Below are 21,089 nucleotides of genomic sequence, written 5' to 3' on the forward strand. Positions count from 1 at the left end.
CACAGAAGAGACATTTAGTATAACCCTGAGTTTCTACCAGGTCCCATAATCATCAAATCCACTGTGATGAATAACAACGAAGGTAAATGTGGTTTCAGAAAGAAAACTTCTGTTTTATTTTTGAACTCTTCAGGAACTGATCTAACAAAAACTAATCAACCAGTTTACATTAATCAACATCAAGGAATTATTTACTTAAAACTGGCATGTTTATTGTGCTGAAAAGTTACCTATAAGTTAGTTTTGTCTTATTTCAAATTTGCAGTAGAAACTAGACCAAATTACTCGGTGAGGTTTTGTGTTTTTGCATTTTCTCCTCTCTCTCTGTTGTGATTTATGTTCTGCTCTTTCATAATATTTCTTGTGAATTGTTACTTAATGCATTTGCCTTCTTTCCCTCAACCTCCCCAAGTCATCTTTCAGATTTCTTTCCCTGCAACTATTTGACAAATTTCTCTTCTCATTCCTCTGCTTCTGTTGTCTCTGATCCATCAGGAGATAAACATGCAGCTTTCTGACATCAGGTTACGTGACAAAGAACACATTAAGTAAATACAAACAGCTGTTTTCTCTCTGAAGTACGTACGACTCCTGCTTTGCTAAACACTTAATAGATTTAAGTTTTACATTTCTTTATAGTTATAAAGCCTTATAGTGTGTGTTTTTTATTGATAAGTCAAAACAGCACATCTGCAGGCTGCAGTTGAACATCTTCAAAAAACAAGAGAAGAAGTCCTGTGACCTTCTACTGAACCTCTTATTGTCTTTAACTCGATGACTGATGTCTCCAATGAGTTTTCTTCCATTGGAAAACCCACTGGGAGAATTTATAAAGAGAAGACTATTCCTCAAAATTCACATTTTTGCTCGTTTTTATTCTTCCATTTAGGCCTCAACAGAAAAATGTTGTTTACTTACAAAAAAAAAAGAAACACCAAGCCGTGTTTTTTGCAATATGTCAGGGTTTTTGGTTGTTTCAAAATCTCCCGATTATTAAGTCACAACTGCCAGGCACTGCTCTGTTGCCTAGCAACCCCAGCCGCCCTGTTACCTGGCAACCCCGGCAGAGTTCCAGCACATTTGGTCTCCTGGTTTTGCGCTTTTGGAGAAATTTAAACAAGATATCTTTTGGTTTTCTTTCCACAAAGACGTTCTCTTTGCCACTCTTCATATGGAAATCCAATGTCACTGTGGTTTAGTAGTTAGTGTGATATATTTTATATGTTTTATTTAGGATAGTTTATAATTTGACAACTATTCGTTATATGTTTTTCTAAACCTTTTTTCATCATACTTAAACACAAAACCAGGACAAATTACCGTATCCAACATTTATATATTGCTTACATTCTTGTTGTCAGGATTGGGTAGTCACTAGTTACATTTACTTGAGTAACCTTTTTGGAAAGAAGTACTTTTAGAAGTATTTTTCCTTTTACTTGAGTAATTTTATTAGGACGTATTGCTACTCTTACTAGAGTAGTTTTTTTTTTAGTTTTTTTTTAGGATTTTCTACTCACTGGATGAAAAACAAACTTGTTTTAACCAAGAATCCACCAGACACAGACACACCTGCATTTTTTGTTAAAAGTTTTATAAGTTTTTATTGAAAGAAACTGATTTGGAAGCAGCTATTTTTAGTTACTTATATGAATTATTGTCATTATGGTCCTTAAAGCACCAAAATTTTCACTTGGCTATATTTTGGTCCGTCTGATGATGTAATTTTAATTAAATGACTGATAATTTGATCCATTACTCAGCACTTGAGTAAACTTTTACTAAATACTTCTTTACTCTTACTTGAGTAATTTCTCGGATGGCTACTTTTTACTTGAGTAAAACTTTGTTGAAGTAGTGCTACTCTTACTTGAATACATCTTTTGGGTGCTCTGCCTATCTCTGCTTGTTGTAAACGAGTCTTTTTAACGTTGCATCCTCTGGCAGGTGGGTAAAAGACGAGCCTTTCGGATCAGAAGCTGCTCTTCACATTCTGGAAAACCAAGGATTCCTGCCAGAAACGATTAATACGACTTCAGCACAACCCCTCAGAGCTCTTTTGGCAGCTTTAATTAGACGTTTTCCCACTGCTGTGTGTTTATGTGACCCGAACGAGGGATTAGATCAGCTGAGTGACCTCCTGACTTCCCAGCTGGCCTGCTGGCTGCAGGAGGAGTGAGGAGGAGGAGAAGGTGACGGGGTTTCCCATGGCGCTGAAGGGACATCAGGGGTTGGATTTGTTTTCCCAGCTTTGCTTTCAGTGACGGCTCCCCGTTGTGAGTCGGTTTTCCAGCAGGCTGTCAGCGACAGACTCCTGCTGGGGCTGCCATTTACTTTTCTAAAATAATCTCTAAATGTTTCTGCTTCTTTTTCCTTTCACTTCTTGTTCCCACCTCAGCAGGTCAGTGCATGACGGTGTTGCCTTTTATTAGCAGTCACTCTTCAGCACAAAGCATGACGGTGATTTCTCTACTGGTGGGGAACTCCAGCTGACTCGTTTCGTTTTAACTGGTCAGGCTGGTTCCAGTAATGCTGGGAAAGTCCTTCCTGAGCTGCATCGCTGTCGGCGATTCCAGAGGCTTTTATGTTTCAGGTTGAACTTCAACTGCAGAAAAGGTTGAGATGTTGGGAAGTAGCAGTCACCAGAGGGGGTTACATCAAGCAGGAACAAAAACCAACAATGACGTAAAACAGTGCTGCCTCAGCGCTAGTTGTTCTCTTAAATGTTGCAAGAGATGCTTCCCCTTAATTCTGTTTACTAAAACACTAGAAAAGTTTCCCGCCTGAAACAAGAGTTTTGTATTTTTCCTGGTTATCGGTGATAAAACAACAGCTGAGAGAATAAAAGTTAAACATGTCGGAGTTTTACAATCCAACATGGCTTTGTGAATAGAAAACGTAACTAATGTTGTAAATATGATTTGTTTATTAGCAAATCTGAAATTTGTAATTTGTAGATGTTCTCATAACACACGTCAATGACAATGTTGTTCTCTCCTTTTTGAGTGTCCAGGATAGTGAACGCACCACAGTGTTTGTGAAATTTGTTCACTAAGATACAAGAGCGGACATTTTCCACATATACTTTTTCCCAGTGATTTTCTAGAGATAACGAGTTAATCAAACACCAAACAAGATCACTGGTGTGTTAAACCTAATAACTATTTGGAAATAAACAGTTATTACAAAAGATCCATCTGGAAATTAACCAGTTATCTTCAGAAAACTACTGGGAAATAAACTCATCATCACGATAGAACCACTGAGAAAAAGTTTATGCGTAAAACATCCGTTCTTGGTTTCCGTACGTTTGACTGAACAGTTTCTTAGACACTTGGAAAAGGAGAGAACAAATTATTGGGTTGTGTTGCTAGTAAATCTAGAAATCACTCATCCAAGCTCACACTTCCAGAAACAAAAACTGAACAAACCACGAGTCTGTGGGTCGGTTCCAAAACTTTTGGAGCGACCCAAAATTAGAAGCGCGACTCAGGTTAGTTTGTTGAAAGTCGAGTGAGAGACGAGCAGCAGTTTGGTGAAACAGGCTGATGGAAAACAAAAATGTTCACCAGCTGTTTGGTGACTAATCAGATCTGTGCCTGTCTGAACAATAGCTGTCTGCTTGCTCAAGATGGAAACATGGCAGGTTATAACGGGTCATTCAGGCCCGTTTCCATCTTCACCGTCACAAGAATGTGTTTCAGATCAGCTAGCAACAGAAACAGCCGCGCTATCTCTGCAAAATGTTTATAAAGGTAATAATGTGGCATGAAAGTGGAGAGGGAAAAACATCAAAACATCAGCCAAAAATTTATCCTGTTTAGAAAGAGGTTTTATAAATGACATGAGACAATAAGAGCTGGATGCTGTTTGCTTAAAATATTGTCCAACTGGTCTCAAAGACTGTTAGGATTATTATGTTTTAATTATTAGCGTTTTAAGCAGATGTGTCTCTATGGTCTGAGACACAGATTCTCATCAGGAAGGAACAACAGGTGGAGCAAAATGAATTATTCTGTTCATGCAGGTGAAGCCTGTGGTGCCACTGCAGCAAGAACTACTGAAGGAAATGACAAAAACATTTGGAGAAGACACTGAGGGCAACTTTTTTTCTTCACAAAATGTAAACAAAATGGATTACTGTCAGATTTTAGCAGGTGTAGGATTTCTGTTTTGTCACTGGTGAAAGACTACAAGCCATTTCTCGTGTTAGCTACACTCTGGTGTTTTGGTTTGTTTTACCCAGAATGCCATGTGCTATAGTCCACTTCCTGCTTTTGGAGTGTTCTCTGGTCCTCTTGCATTCATATATGCATTGGAACCACACCAGAGTTCACTTTAACCGAGCCGAAGAAAGTTCACTTTATTGGTTGGTATTAGAGTTTGAGAGCACGTTCACACCTACCAAACAAACCGGACTTTCAAGACAAACAAACTAGAATTTGATTTAAGTGGACTAAGAAAGGCTGGTGTGAATGAACCCTAAGATTAAGTTAAACTACACCGATTTTTATGTTGTTCACTATATAAATATCTTCTGGAAGTCAGTTGGTTGCACTGAAGAGTTGAAAGAGTAAAGAGTTGTGATTGTGAATTTGTAATATAACAAAAACTCAAAGGTTCACAGGACCTGCGTATTTTCACAAGGTTCTGTACCTCCAAGCAGTTTGCTACCTGTTTTTCAGAAAGATGAGTTATGTAACGTCCAACACCTGGGCTTAAAAATCACAAACTGGGGCTGCGGTATGAAGGAAGAGTGAGAGACGTGAGGATGAGGAGCTGTTTGGCCTCTTCGCTATCTGAGAGAGGAGTCTGTTTTGTTGGCCTTCGACACAGAACCAGCAGGATTTCTCCTGAAGTAGCAGTTTGCTGCAAGCCTGCGGGTGGGAGTGGGGGTGGGAGACCTGGAGAGGAAAACAGAGGTCCAATGGCTTGTGGACGTGAAGGAGGAGGGAGTTTGTCCACCGTTTGACCTTTTTCCTCCTGGTAGAAAACAGCCCATTATTCCACAAATTCACAGCCACTTTCCAAAAGTTGGAGGGTAAATAAGTCCACGTGTTGGGGGAAGAAGAACACGTGATTTATGTTAAAGATAAACGTAAGGAGATCCTGGAACCTCTGGGAAACACTGAGCAGATTGGTAATAATAATCTAACCTGTAAACGTTTCCAACACTTTGTTTTTCTGATCCTCTTTGTTTGTCAATGAGATTTGAAAAACAAATCATGTGACTCTTTATGAACCATGAGCTGTTCTGAGGTCTCTGCTCTGGTTTGTCCAAAACAACCCGAAGCCTCTTAGTGCCGTATCCTCTCCAGGGAGACGAGCTGAAGCAAAACACCGTCCAGTCGTAACATCAGACCCAGCTGCTGTTCCTCCTTCAGCCTCCATGTTGATACAGAAACCAAAGCTGGAGGAAAATTCACAGAGGTCTCTAAAACGGAGTCGAAACTGGAGCTTGATCCAAAATGTTGATCCCAAGTTGGATCAATACTATAAGATTGAAATAGTTTTCAATTTACCGTTTGAAATTTTATTTAGTTTTTGTAATGCAGTTTCTCAACTCTACCGTCTAAAGATTTTTCAGGGATTTGATCTCCAATATTTAGAAAATAATGCATACCAATGTGTCTTGGGTTTTCTATTGTTTCTCCTTTTCACTTTCACATGTTATTAAAGGTGATCTATTAAGTTTCCTTAAACAGGTTAGGATTGGTCTATGCGTGATACAAAACATGTTTGTTATTAATGATTTTTCTGCACAAAATCATTAATAATGATAATGATAATGAGATTTTAGCTTGATAAATATTTTGAGCTCCTTTCAGATTGAACAGTTTTAGGGCGTCTTGTGCCTTTAAATGCAAATAAGCTGCTGCTGGCCACGCCCCCAACTCAACATTTACACTGGCACATGTTAATGGCTGCAAACTGAGGTACAATTATATAATCGTGCATCTTTGAAAAGCAGGAGCGGAGCCTCCTGCACAACCAACAAAACACTTGTCTTTTAAAGCAGCCATTGTGCAGCACATTCAGTTCAATCCCATTAAAAAATGTTTTATTAATGCCAGAGGGAAATTAAATGTTGCAACTCATTAATTTAGATTCTTCAAAGAGTTATTGAAGACTGTGACGGCTGTTGGCAGCTGTAAAACCAGCTGACCAAATGTTCTTGAGTTATGTTTGGGTTGGTAGGTAACGGCATGGGGTTGGCTGGGGTTGCTAGGTAACAGCGCAGAGTCCAACGTGACTCAACAATCAGGAATTTTTAAAAACATTAACTTATTACCATAAAACTGCTGGGTAGTTTCAAAGTGTTTGGACTGTTTCAGTAGCATTTTGGACCCAGATGGAAGTAAAACATTGTGCAAATACGTAATAATAAAATTCACATAACTGTCATTTCAACCTCTTCTACATTTAAACATTTGTGCAAATCATAATCGTTTCTTATTCCTGTAGTTAGTCCCAGTAATCCTCCCTTCATTGTGTGAGTTATTACAAATAGGAACGTTGAATAGTTGTGAAATTTGATGCATTTCTTTATCTTTGTTTCCTGAAATTGCTTCCCAAATTTCTCTCAGCTGAACCTCAGCTTTCTCTGGTATTGTTTGCAGGTACAGCTTCCCCCAAAAGTCTGTTGTAATTAAGTTTGTTCTTTGTTTTTACTTGGTGCTGTGTGAAGGAATCTGTGTGGGATGGGGGAGTAAAGTCTTATCATTTTATCTGGAACCGCCTCTGCTGAAGGTGCTGCTACAGCAACGAGCAGCGGGTCATTACAGATGATCAAAGTTTGCATTATCAGGACAATTTATCAAGGAGTCGTTAGCAGACTGATAAACAGAGCAGCATATCCTGAAGCCGTGCTGCTGGGTTCTGGAGAAACTGCTAACGAGCCACATTTAAACTCTGTGTTTACGGCAGCAAATAATCTCCTGGTGCATCAGTCGATGATGTCACCCAGAGGTAGCCCTGACTCATTAGCTACAGTTCACTTCGCAAAAGCAACTCCTGCATGAGGAGAGTTCATGTCAAGCAATCAGCCCATTTCATTCTCGCTTACCTCACCAGTTTTATGTTGTTTGCAAAAAACTGAAATGTTTTTTAATCTATGTTCTGCAGAAAGTTAGATCGATTTCACCAAATGTCCAAATTCAGCTGGTTTTATCTTATCTTTATGTGCATCACCTGTCAGAGCTGTAACCTCGCTTTTGACTTTGAAGAAATAAATCGAAACAGTAATTATGTTTTGTTTAATAAAATCTGTTGGAGACTTCTCCTGTAAAAGTAAGTAATTCTGTAAAAGTAAGTTTTTGAAACTAAGGGTGTTTTCACATTTGATAGTTTGGCAAACTTGGACCAAAATTGCAACATTTGTTAGAGTATCAGTCAAACGCTCCAAACCATTTGAAAAACCTGTCCCCCAAGAACTACTGAAAGAAATGACAGAAAATAGGTGAGTGCAACTTTCCTCTTTATGAAATGTAAACAAAAATGGCGTAGCGTCAGATTTTAGTGGTTGTAGGATTTCACTTTTGTGATCAGTAAAAAATCCCAAGTCATTTCTCCCAGTAGTGTTTGTTTTAGTTGTATTTACCCAGAATGCCCTGCTCTATAGTTCACTTCCTGCTTTTGGAGCGGCCTCCAGTCCACTTGGCGTTCACATATACATTCGAACTGCAACAGAGTTCACTTCAAACGAACTGAGACCAAGACTTTTGGTCTGCGTCAGAGTTTGATTCAAGGCTTCTCAAATGAACTGGACTTTCTAGGTAAAAGAATGAGTTTAATGAAAGCAGACTGAACATGGCTGTGAATGCATCCTAGGTCTCGGCTCGGTTAAGAGAACTTAAATAAATTTGTGAATGCCAAGTGGACTGAAGACGGCTCCACAAGCAGGAACTGCAGTATAGCTCAGGGCATTCTGGGTAAATTCAGTCTAAACAAATCTGAGAGTCTAACAGGAGAAATCGTTTGTTGTCTTTTACTAAAGTCAAAACAGAGACTTTCATGCCGTTTTCTTCAGTGGTTCTTGGTACAGTGCCACCTCAGGTCAGGAGGGGAACAGCTTTCTCAAATTGTTTGGTTCAGTTGACACAGTAAAGTGTGAAATTGAATCTCAGCAACTGAAAATGTAGCAAAGGTTGCAATTTTGGCTCCCAATCAACCCGAATCTACCACACTATGGAAACACCCTAATGTCAGAACTGGACCAGAACAATCCAGATTGGAGACAGAAAGCCTTGCAGGCGATGTCAGCTTACAGGAAAAGTTGTTATTTTCTCCCTGGTTTTGTTTACATCCTCCTTGTGCTTCCCAAACTCTTGTAGCAGAACATGTGGGAATATCCTGTGGCAGTGGGCATCACAATGGTGGCAGCAGATCCTTTGGGTCCTGTAAGCAGCAGGATGGAGACGTCCATCGCTCGCTTTCTGTGGAAGTCGGGTTAAATCTCTGATCTCTCTTTCGTCAGTAGTTTGTCCGGTTTGGCAAAGAACGAAAACTCTCAGCGGATTGTGAGGCTTTGGGTTGGGCTTTTGGTTTTAATCCAGTTTGTTTATAATATTCATGGATTAAGCTCTTTATTTTTGTTTCAGATGAAACATGATCTTCCCAGATTAAACGAGATGCATAGATTCGTCTTTGGCTTCACGGCAGGACTGAAGTGTTGGAAATGTAAACAAAGCAGCAGCTGGAGGGAAATATGATCACTAGCCATGTTTCTACTGGAGATATGAGACTTGATGTGTTGGTTAAAGTGTGTTCATTCAAATTACATCCAAACTGAGGTATCTTTAGAATTTTAATTAAAACATTGATCTTTTCTTCTATGAACTACTGACAACATGTCTCTGAAATTCCAAGCAAAGTTTTAGTTTTTATTTGCAGAAAATGAGAAATGGTCAAAATAATAAATAAGATGCAGAGCTGTCAGACCTCAAATAATGCAAAGAAAACAAGTTAATATTCACACTTATAAACAACAATATTAATGCTTTAACTCAGGAAGAGTTCAGAAATCAACATTTGGTGGAATAACCAGGAGGTTTATAGCTGTATATATTTAAAGTGTCTTTCCTGTTAAATTTGGTTTCAATTGAAGATCCTGAGAAAGACAGAAGTTTTCCTTTGAGTTATACTAGCTGAGAGGTTTTACTAAAAACAAAACATGCTTGTGGGAATGTTGTTTTCCTTTCTGCAAAGTTAAAATTCTTAAAATAACTCTGTGATGCTTCAACGTGCCACAAGGAGAAATGAAACCAAACGGCAATCGTAAATCTGAACGCTGTCGTCTCACTGGTTCACACCAGACAGAGGTAGTGGTGAGTTTGGCAAAGCGTGTCTTCACTTCCTCCTCAGATGGTTACAGAACAAAATGTACAGAGACAAAAACAGCGTTCGTCCTCGTAAACCTTCTGGGTAGCCGCACAGCAGCTTTATGTGGGTTACAGATGATGAAATGTTTGAGCAGAAGGGCCTTTTAAACGACTTACTTTCTCTTCCCCTGTTGTTTTTTCTTCTTTTTTACCCACAACTCATTCAAGTTTTGCACATCAGTCAACATCTTCCTGCAAGGTGGAAATCACAGAGGATTTATCCAGTTATATAACTGCTGCATTAATCACAGCTAGGAACAGAAACTATTTCAATCTGTTCATTTATTCACCGGAAGTCACTTGAAACAATGGAAACTGTTTAAATAAGATTTGTAAGGAGAAATAAGAATAAGTTGTGGTGAAAATCCAGACTCAGAGAAATATTGCAGTCTAAAATCTGACAGAATAACAAGTTTAGAAGGTTGTAGAAGAAAGACACCAAAAAAAAAAAAAAGTAAACATCAAACCACCAAATCTGGATGAAGCTTCTGGGAATAAAAGCTCTGGAGACTCACGGGACAGAGCCGAGCATCACTGGATTAAAGGAGCAACGACAAGTTGATTTTCTGTTCATTTTTATCATGATGTCAGTAAACAGCGTCGCATCATAAACATGCTGTTTAGCCCAAAACAGATGCAGCTCTAACTGCAGAGAAAAGGGGTTTCGCAAAGTCCTGACACGGGGAACCTGAATATAAATAAAGATTGGCACACTTTTAATATTTTTATATGTATAAGAAGTTCACATTTCTGCACTCCTTTTTGTTGCTGCATCACAAAAAAGTATGTCTAAATGTGTTAGCAACGTGCTAGCTGTTTGCTAAAAACTCCAAAATGCAAAAATACAAAATCTGACCCAGTATTTTTGGTTTTAATATAAACAATGCTTAGCACATTTGTAAGTTTTTTATTTGTGAAGAAAGTTAGCATTTCTGTACGTCTTTGTGTGTCACAGAACAACCCAATTGAATGTCTAAATGTGTTAGCAACGTGCTAGCTGTTTGCTAAAAACTCCAAACTGCAAAAATAGAAAATCTGAGCAAGTATTTTTGGTCTAGTTTCTAGAGAAAATATCTTAGCACACTTAAATGAATAATTTCTTAATATTGGTTCCACCGGCAAATCATTTCACTAATAACATTGTTGTAAGTGAAACAATCTGCCAGTGAAACTAGTACTTTTTAAATCAAGATTAAGAAATTATTAACCTAAAACAAGTACCTGTATTGTACTGAAAAGTTACTTTTCAGTAACTTAAAAATCTATAGATTTTTGCTATAGAAACGGGGCCAAACAGTTAGCACGTCGCTAACACATTTGTACATTTAATTGGGTTGTTTTGTGATATTCAAGCACAAAGAAGTACAGAAATATTAACTTCCTTTACAAATAAAGAACTTTGAAATACGGCAGGCGTTATTTATATATAGGCCAAAAATACTTGGTCAGATTTTGTGTTTTTGAAGAGAAAATATTTAGTTTGATCCCAAGAAGTTTGTCTTTACACAGTAAATGTTATCAAACAGAAAAATGTGCATCACATGTCATGCATGACTGATCAGGAAACAATTTTCCACGCCATCGTGTTTTCAGAGCAACAGAAATCCAGCAGAAAATTAAAGGTCTGCCTGACACTTTTCCCAGTCCTCCAAACTTGACCTGCGTCGTTGTTTGGTTCTTCATCTGCATCTTATTGACAGTGACAACAGCTCTGTTTACATGGAGACTCTTCCCCTGATTGCTCTGTTTACTTACCCATGAAGGCTGACGTCAGAACCGGGGACAGACGCTCCTCTGGAGGGTTTCAACTGTGAGAACAAAAAAAAGAAATTAAAGATGTTCACAGAGAAAAAAAAGCCACAAAGGACTTTATCATTTTCAAATATGTCTTCTAAAACAGGAACGTCAAACTCATTTTCATTTTGGGCCGTTTTAAAAATTTGAATGTTCTTAAAGGGCCGGTTCATAAAACCCAATAAACTGCTAAAATATCCATAAACATCTGTTTATTTCTGCATTCAATAAGTTTCTTAAAAACATATTTTCACACTGATCAGTCTGTCCAGGATTTTGACTGTTTGTGTTTTTTTGCAGTCACAATCACAGATTTTGTGGTTCTAATTTAGAAATATTTGTAAGGAAGTTTTACAATATTTGTGCTGCTTTGGATTTGAGGATGTGGCAACACTTTATTTTACAGGGTGTGCATAAGACTGACGTAACATGAAGGATTCGTTTTGAATGTCTATGACTGAAGTGTCATGAAGTGTCATTCGGTAAATTATTAAAAAGTAATACTTTGGCACTTTTAAAGTTGGCATTAAAAGTGCCAACTTTTTTTATTTTGTAATTGACACTCTAATGCAAAGTTTTGACTTTTAATGGACTTTTAGGGCAACTTTGCATTAAAAGTGTTATTATTTAGTGAATGACAGCAGTCAGACATTCATAAAGACTCCTTCATGTTCATGACGTGTTATGTCATATTTGTGACATTGTCACCCCCCTTCAGATACTGAAGATATTAAGGAAAGTTTAAAGGTCAAGAGGTCAACAAAACCCCCCACTTTTACTAAATCAAAATGACTTTTAATCTTTCATTAATATCTTCAAAGCCAAAGCAGCACAAACATAGTTGAGTTGATTGACACCGATTTTGTATGATTTGAGGAAGGTAGTTGACCTCATGACCTCTGGAAACATTTCTTAATATCTTTAAGATGATAGCAGCACAAACACCATCTTTGTCTGATTTGAGGAAGGTGGGGGTCGTCTACTCTCAGGTCATTCATTTCACTTTTAATCCAAATGTGATGTAAAGTTTTGGTTGAAAACCAACATTTCTTCAGTGCAGAACCTCTAACCTGTGCAGAAATCGTCACGTGTTGCTTTCAGCTCACTGGAGGATCGTTTTGAGTGTCTGAACTCTCCTTCAGGTGTTGTTTACTGCAGCTTACGTTGACCTGCTCCGCCTCAACCAGGCCCGGCGCTCCCGCTCGTCTCTGCGGGAGTTTCTCCAGTCGGTCAGATCAGATCTCTCCAAACAGAGGCGCTCTCAAGCGTAACACGTCCTGCACAGCAGGAGTCGAATTACATTCTGAATAACATTTATGTTTATGGTGTTCAGTTTACGCCCGCATCCAGGCATTCGCTGCATGCAGGAGAGAAACCTGCAGGAGACGACAACGACGACGACGACGACGACGACGACGACGACCTGCAGAGATTCATGTGACAGGAAAGTTATGAAACAGAACCAGCAGAAGTGAAATCAGTTTTTACTCAGCCTCATTAGCTGCATTTGAATGGTTTTTCTATTGCATCTGTGCAAAAAAAAAAAGAATTTCTCCATGGCAGTGTTTCTATTAAATAAGAAATTAAGTTAAAATCACACAATAAGTAATTACAAATCATGGCGGTGATGCATGTAAATGTACATGAAATATATTCATGTTTCAGCAATGATGCTAATGCTAGCATTAGCTATGTATGTGGCATTTTGGCATTTTACAGAAGAGTTTTGGATTCAACAAACATTTTATGAACTGAGTGATGCTGTGAGATGCATATCATCAGAAAAAAACTAATTCAAACCTTCATCCTCCAACCACTTCCTGTCATCTTCTTCGTCGTTTCCGCCTGTAGTAACATCCGGCTGTTGATCATGTGACTAGTATGAATCGTTAGAAGTGTTTGCATTGCAGTTTTGTGAAATGCATCCATTTTGAAAACAACTTTATTTCAAAACATATGTTTTTTTTAAGTTGTTTCCCTAATGTATTTTCATTATTATCATTATTTCATTATTTGCTGAAATTTATTGTTGACAGAAACACGACTAATGTGGCAAAATGATATTTGAGATATTTATTTACCACTTGTCCTTTAAACATTTTGCTAATTTATTTAATCTTTTCACCGTTGGTCATCATGCTTTAACTTAAACTTTATCTGTTGTAACTTTACTGTCCTGGTTTGCTCTTGTTAGCATTATGTTGCTATTGCTAGCAATTCTGAACCATTAAATAAATTTGAATGTTTCTTTTGTAAATTAATTCTGTTTGTCTCTTTAGCTCCTGCAGCCTGAACAGGAAGTAACAGTCCAGCATTTCCTGTTTAAATTGGTCGATGATGTCACTGATTACATCACTGGGTACAAACAGACAGAGGATTTTCTTTTGTTTATTCTCTTTAAAGTAACATTTAGTTGCTCTTTATTAAAGTATTTATTTTTAGACCATTTAGTTGAGAAGATGTGTTTGTAAATTACATAAAAAAATTTATTTCTTTAGGTTTTGTGGTTTATTTGACCCATTTTTTAAAGGTACTTATAGCATTTTAAGCAGATTTGTTCCTTAAACAAGAGAAAAGACAGAAACTTACGTCTCTTCGACTCAACTACATAACTGCACTTTTTAGAAGCAGTACTTTCATTTGTTTTCATTGTTTTAAAAGCTTTTCCTAGACATGAATTTCTCATGGCGGCATCATGTTGGAGAAACTCTGTTACGTCTGATTTGTTTTTGTTTTTCTTGACTTTTGTTTGTAAAATTATTCCCTCTAATTTTGGATGCTGCAAGAAAAGTTTCCCTTGTTATAAGAGGAAAAAATCTGCCAGTGGAACTTGCAATTTTTCTTAAATAGTAAATAATTATTGACTAAAAGAAGTTCCTATATCTGGATATTTTTTACATGTAATAATACTACATGTATTATTTACATGCAGTAAATAATATCCAGATAAATGGTAACTTATTATTAACTACGCGTAAATAATACGTTATTTACGTGTAGTTAACATCATTATTATTATTTACTACATAATTACTACTTACTAATTATTTTAGGAAATAATTAGTGAGTTATTAAAGTAATTATTAATTACTATTTACTTGTAGATATTATTTACTACATGTAAATAACATTATTTACTACATAATTAAAAGATTACTATTCTATATATACACGTAATGTCTAAAATAAGACAATAATATGTATAATATTATATTTTACGTGTAGTAAAGTATTTGCACCAGAAACTGGACAAAATTCTTGGTAAGATTTTGCATTTTTGTACAAAACTTTAATTTCTTTCATTAAAACTGTGCACAATTTGTTTTTATTTTTGTTATTGTGGTGCCAATGATATGACTGCAATTGAATTAAATGCACTAATTATAATAATAATTGATAATTATACAGGGATTTTGATGATTACTTTGAATAGTCTTCTGTCTCCATGATTAAAACGGAAAAAAAGAGACGAGGTGTGTAAAATCAGTATTAATTTGCTCCTAAAAGATGGATTTATGTTGTAATTGAGTTACATACATGTATTTTCAAACAGTTAAACTGATTTTATTTCAGTGTATCAGACTGAATCTAAATAGTAATGCACACCACACTTTTCAGATTTTTATTTATTTAAAAAAATCTGATTCTGAGCAGGTTTCTGGTTGCAACTTGATTAAAAGTGAAAAGGTTTTTCATGTGTAATCAGAGAAAATGATTCTGACATCAAGCTTGAAGCTAAAAAGTTAAAATATGTAAATAAGTTTGAAGCTTTGGGAACATTTTACTAGAGGAAACTCACTGCAGCAGCTGCCTGAATTGTCCCAGCTCCTCCTCCTCCTTCCATACGTTTCGTCATAATCCAGGACATCTGACGCCCCTTTTCCTCCTTCGACTGTGTTTACATCAGACTTATATCACCTTCATGGGACATAATGTTCCTTGTGCCGTGAAAAGCGAGACGATTGGGTAACTTAAGTCAAAACCGACTCGTCTCCTCAGGTTTTCCCTGAAATTGTTTTTCCTTCTCTTAGGGAGCTGCACCATGTGCTAATCTCGCTCCCTTTCCAAGAAAAACACATTCCTCAGCAGCACGGCTTTAATTTTTGTCACATTTAGCAGTTTTGTCTTGTGGATCTGGCCGGGAGCCAGTTCCCTCCGAGCCAAACAGCCGGGCCATGTGGGCCGCTGCTCAGAACCGGAGGGGAAACAACTGGCGTAAGTCTGCAAAACACAGATTTGGTCACCTTTTGACCAAATCTGGCTGCAGCCTGAGCCAATCAGAGGAGAGCAGCACCTCAAACCAACCGTAAAACCTCAGGTTATAACGAAACTGTTGGCTTAATTGTAGCCAAAATTACATTTTCTGCACATTCTGAGATGTAAATACCTATTAATTTACCCGGGGTTGAAACAGTTAATCAAATTAATCACGATTAATCCATTATTGAAATGATCGGCAACTAAATTAGCGATCAATTAATCATTAACAGGATACTTGGAGTAGAACAAAATTATTTAATTAATCGACTGACAAAATAATTTTGTTCAGCCCTAAATTTTAATGCTTAAGCAGAGAAATAAAAATCTATTACGTCTAAACACTTTTATAGTCACATTTAAAGTTTTTCAGTATTTTTTCTGACATTTTGTTGCCAAATTCACCGTTTTGTTTTCGTGCAATAACAGTAAAGTAAGTTTAAGTCTATTTTAAAGGTTCAGTTCATTCATTTGAAGTAAATAAAAATTGTTTTCTAAACTTTGACTTGCTTGATTAACCATAAACTAATAAATTAAAAAACAAAACCTGCTCCAGTTGGCCACAGTGTTTGAGCTTTAATCATCCACTGTGTTTGATTAAATCTATCTGTGCCTGCTGGCGATGGCGCCTTATGACACACAGCTTGGATTTATTTGACAAAATTCATGCTCTTTGTGCTGAGCCTCCATTGTGTCACAGAGGACTCACCAAAACAAAGGGCATCGCAGAGAAACACAGAAACAAAGAGAGACGGATCATAAGCACCACAAAGTCGATTTTCTCTCAGCCTTCGAGTCGCGCCTGGAGGCGGGGCGACGCACAAAGCTGCTCTCATGGCCTGTTGTTTGGGAATGTTGTTGGTAATTTTCCTCTTCTGGAATATTTCGGGGAGCAGCCCGGTCTGCACCCTGACCCCGATGGAGTTATGCTGCTTTCCATGAAGCCTTGAAAAGCAGCAGGGAGGGAGGGCTGCAAATCGATCCCACTGCCCACGTCTCCCTTCAGAGGCGGCAACACAAACCGGGCTGACACTTCTGTCACTTTGGCCTCATCCTGTGGAGGATAGAGCACCCAAAAATTATACTCTAGTAAGAGTATCACTACTGCAGCCCATTTATGGTCGAGTAAAAATAAAGAGAAGCCATCCAAGAAATTACTCAAGTAAGAGGGAAAACATTTTTGGTAAAAACGTCTATTTGAGTTCTGAGTAACTAATCAAATTATCAACCATTTCATATTTAAACATGACAATCAGAAGGAAATATAAAGTTAGGTGGGAATTTCTGTATTTTAAGGATGAAAATGACAATAATTTATATAAGTAACAACAAATAACAAAAGAAAATGTTTCCTAATCAGTTTCTTTCAATATAAAACTTATAAACTTTAACAAAAGCTGCAGGTGTGTGTCTGTGTCTGGTGGATTTTTGGTTAAAACGAGTTTGTTTCTTCACTCAGTGGGTGGAGAATCCAGAAATTTTACACAAGTATGAGTAGAAATACTTCAGTATAAAATTACTCAAGTAAAAGTAAAAAGTGCAGCGTAGTAAAAATATTCCTAAAAGTAAATTTCTTTTAAGTAAATGTAACTGAGTAAATGTGACTAGTTACTACCAAACTCTGGTAATAGTCAGGTTAGAAAACAATGGCTTAAGTAATACGTCTCACCAGAGTTGGGTAGTAACTAGTTACATTTAACTGAGTAACTTTTTCAAAGTTTTTCATTGAAAGAAACTGATTTGGATAAAAATATTTTGCCTCATTTTTTTTATTTGTCATTATTTACATGAATTATGGTCATTTTAGTCCTTTAAATATAAACATTTCCACTTCAATAACTGCGAATTGGATCCACGAGTTTGAGTTTAATGGTGATTCATTAAGCTGCTTTGAACAGGTTAACAAAACATGTTCATTGCATCCATCCATCCATTTTCTATTTACCCTTTATCCCTGATGGGGTCAGGAGGGTTGCTGGTTCCTCTCCAGCTAACGTTCCGGGCGAGAAGCGGGTTCACCCTGGACAGGTCGCCAGTCTGTCGCAGATGTTCATTGCATTTTGGCACTAAATCATTCTTACATTAAATTTTAGTCTTCTCAGTTTAGCACTGCAAAAACTAATAAGACAAAACTAACTTTTCAGCAAGAAATTGAAGTTTGTTTTAAGTCAGTAAGTCTTTAATGTTAATGAAAAAGTACTGGTTCCACTGGGAGATTATGTCACATAGCATGGAAAAAGTGTCTTGTTTTTTCAATGATGCACAAAAATATTATAGTAACGCTGTCGTCAGCATAAAAGGATGCCAAAATCAAAAAAATTTAGATCTAACAATCAGGAGGTTTATATTTCATTTTCCAAACAAAAGCCAATAACTTATAGGTTAAAAAGAATCGTCTGAGTGATTTTAAGTGCTTGGACTGTTTCTGGAAGCATTTGGGACCCAAATGGAAGTATAAAAGTTAAGTATAAATGTTTAAATGTCTAAATAAGCTAAAATGTGTCCACAGCCCTCTCATTTTCGGTAAATGTCCTTCAGCAACCTGCAGGCTTTTGTAGTCATCAACAAGATCCAGGCATGACGCTGACTGGATATTCCAGCACTCTTCTCGCCAGCAGAGTTAAAGTTATTTAAAATGGTTAGTCACCTGGTTTTGTTTTGAGGAAATAATTATTAATTATATTCACTGAATCTTATAAACCTGCTACACCCACTGTCTGCTTAAATTTCCAAGCTTTTATTAGTCTGCAAGGCCAAACTCAACCAAAGAGATTAAACTGGATCTCAGACGATATATTGTAGTTCTTCTCGGATCTGTCTGGTCTTAAAACTCCATCAAACCAGCTTTTATTATTGCAAGCCCTTTTAATCTCTTCAAAAACATAGCGTGTCCTTCTAATCAGAGACGAAGGAGGGGTAGTGACTTGTTTTGATCTGTCTGCCATTGTTTTTCTGTCATCTGCATTGAATTTACTTCAGAACAGACTCTAAATGGCATAAGGAGAAACAAATCTGGAAATTTTTCTTCCTCTTGGAAACCTTAACAATGTGTTTACTTTAACAAAGAAATGTTCAAATCATGTTTCTTTTTTGTTTTTATTTTATCAAGGCTGCAGACATATTGGGCAACAGTGAGGCAGAACCTGGTCTGGAAAAATCAGATGATGCAACAGCAACAGTTTATAGGCACCGTTTGGTTAAAAATAAGAGGAAGTTTGTTATCAGGGGTCCTTGGTTTGCTGACGGTTCAACGTACATCATGTCCCAGACTAATCATAACATGGTTAAATAATTAACATGCAATAAAAAGAAAGGAGAAGGTGATCTGCAGATTTTTGTCTTTGCAGTAACAGGAAGAACTGAAATATATAATTTATCTGCAGAGATGCAAAAAGCCGCTGCATTAGCAAATACCATGCAAGTCAAAAACTAATTAGCTAATAGTCTTTATATGAGATATGTGCAAAAAGGTTGAAATAGTTGTCTAAATATGAAAAGATCTCCCTGATTGAACAATTTTCTCAGATAAATCTTCACTTTTATGTATTATGTTGATTAAAGTTATACACGCCTCTTCCCAAAGTTTGTTTTTCTGTTTTTTGTAAATAAGTTTCTACTTTGTTTTTGCATATTTGCAAATGTGAAGCATGCATTTTACCTCTCTATTTACCGTAATATGAACTTAACTCTAGATTTCTAATGTTTGTGCAAATATTATATAGCGCTGGTTTGAGCATTTTCTGGTTCAAGATTGGACGGAGCTAAAGTTTGTTATTTAGCCATATATTACTCCTGATTTCTGTTATTCTTCACAATTTATAGTAAAGGCTGTCCCATAGTAAAAAAGAAAAAAAAGCATTACAGTTAAATAAAGCTATTATATTTGAAGGCTTTACTTTAAGCAGTCAAACCGATTTGCTCAGAAATAAATTAAATACTTTGGTAAACCAACCACTAAGTAATATCGGTGTAACTTTCAGTCATTGAGGAAAGCTAGCGGAAGTTTTCAAAACGATGCGCCGGGGTAAAGGCGTTCTCTCCCGGTATACCGAACCGGAAGCGTCCGGCCAGCTAACAGCTGGCGAGGGGAGCTAGCTTGTTAACGCAGCGGGAGCAGACATGTCCGAAAATGTCGGAGCAATATTGGAATTAGGTGATGTATTGATGAACCGAGCAGATATTTGAAACTTACATAGTTACATTCTTGCCTTAAAACATTGTAAAAAATTATGTTGTGTCACTTAAAAGTGTAATATAACTAAATAAATTGCCGCTCTTCACCGCCATTGTCGCTTTGCCTGAACGCCCGCAATGAATTATGGGATATGGTTAAGGATAAATCGGACCCAAAGACCGCCTCATTAAGCCGCATTTGAAGGAGTTTCTGTTTGATGTCTGACGAATTTATATTTTAATTTTATTGTCATCTTATTTTATGTGTGCCTTCAGCCTGTAAGACTTGACATCTTCTTGTCCATACATGTCATGTAATTCTGTACAATTGTTCAAAATGTTTAATAATAATGATAATAATAATAGAAAGAATTCAGACAGGCCTTGTCGCTGCGCTATGACGTAATAGGCCTACAAATCTGGCCTTCGAAGGATGCAGCCCCTGAATTGGGCTTTTTTATTGAGCTTTATTGCATGTTTTTAAAAGTAAGGTTAATTTATCTTTTTGTGGCAAGTATTTCGTTCTAGCTCAGGGAAGGGCATCCATCATTAAAACCACGACGTTACAGTGGTCCTGCGCAGCATCCAGGTAACAACCTGTTCACTGCTGTAACATCATCAGCTTAATTAAAAGCGGTGCTAAAGTAGGCGTGTTATTTATGCGCACCGGGAAGCGACATGTTGGAGCTGTTGGTCTGTAACCCAAGATGTTGGTATTAAGTCTTAAATTTCCCTGGCTCTAAAGCTCTTCATAATTACAGTAAACACAGCCGGCCCTCTGAATGCTCATTGGCTGACGCAGGTCAGGTGAAGCGTGGCAGACAGTGATTGGCTGGTCTGCAGCCGGTTGGTGGAGTCTCTAATGTCCTTTCAGAGAATCTGATGCTGTTTGTTTGTGTCTGGAAGTGTGATCAGACCAGATCTGGGTGGCTGTTCATTATTTCTGAAGCACATAAGCACTAAACTGCATATTAAAAGTGCAGGTGTAGCATAAATACATGTATGATGTCTGAATCTGGTGTACAGGTTGCAGCTGCTGCAGCTTTCTAAGTAATAGTTTGACAGAAATATAACTCTGCACACATTACAAATGATTCCCAATGGAATATGTTATTTTACAGTCCACAAATATCTAGTTTTAAATCAAAAGTCACATCATCATTTAATCTGATAATGAAAACAGCAGCCAGTAGAGATTAGTCCAGTTTTCTCCAATTTTTTTTTTTTTTTGCCAAAGTTGGCGCTTGAGGGTTGACACAAAAATGTTAAAAATGTTCACAAATACACAAACTTTTTTATTTTATCAGCTCAATAATAAACTAAATGTGTAAGATTTTAATGAAACAAACAAAATAGAGTTTTGTAAAACATTTCAAAAACAACATTTTAAGTATTTTCGGTCTTGGTTGGAGTTCAAATATCTTACTACATTTGAAATAAGTCAAAACCAACTAAGAACTAACTTTTCAGGAAGAAGTATAAGCT

Source organism: Gambusia affinis, linkage group LG10 (assembly GCF_019740435.1).
Source record: "Gambusia affinis linkage group LG10, SWU_Gaff_1.0, whole genome shotgun sequence".
Lineage (NCBI taxonomy): Eukaryota > Metazoa > Chordata > Actinopteri > Cyprinodontiformes > Poeciliidae > Gambusia > Gambusia affinis.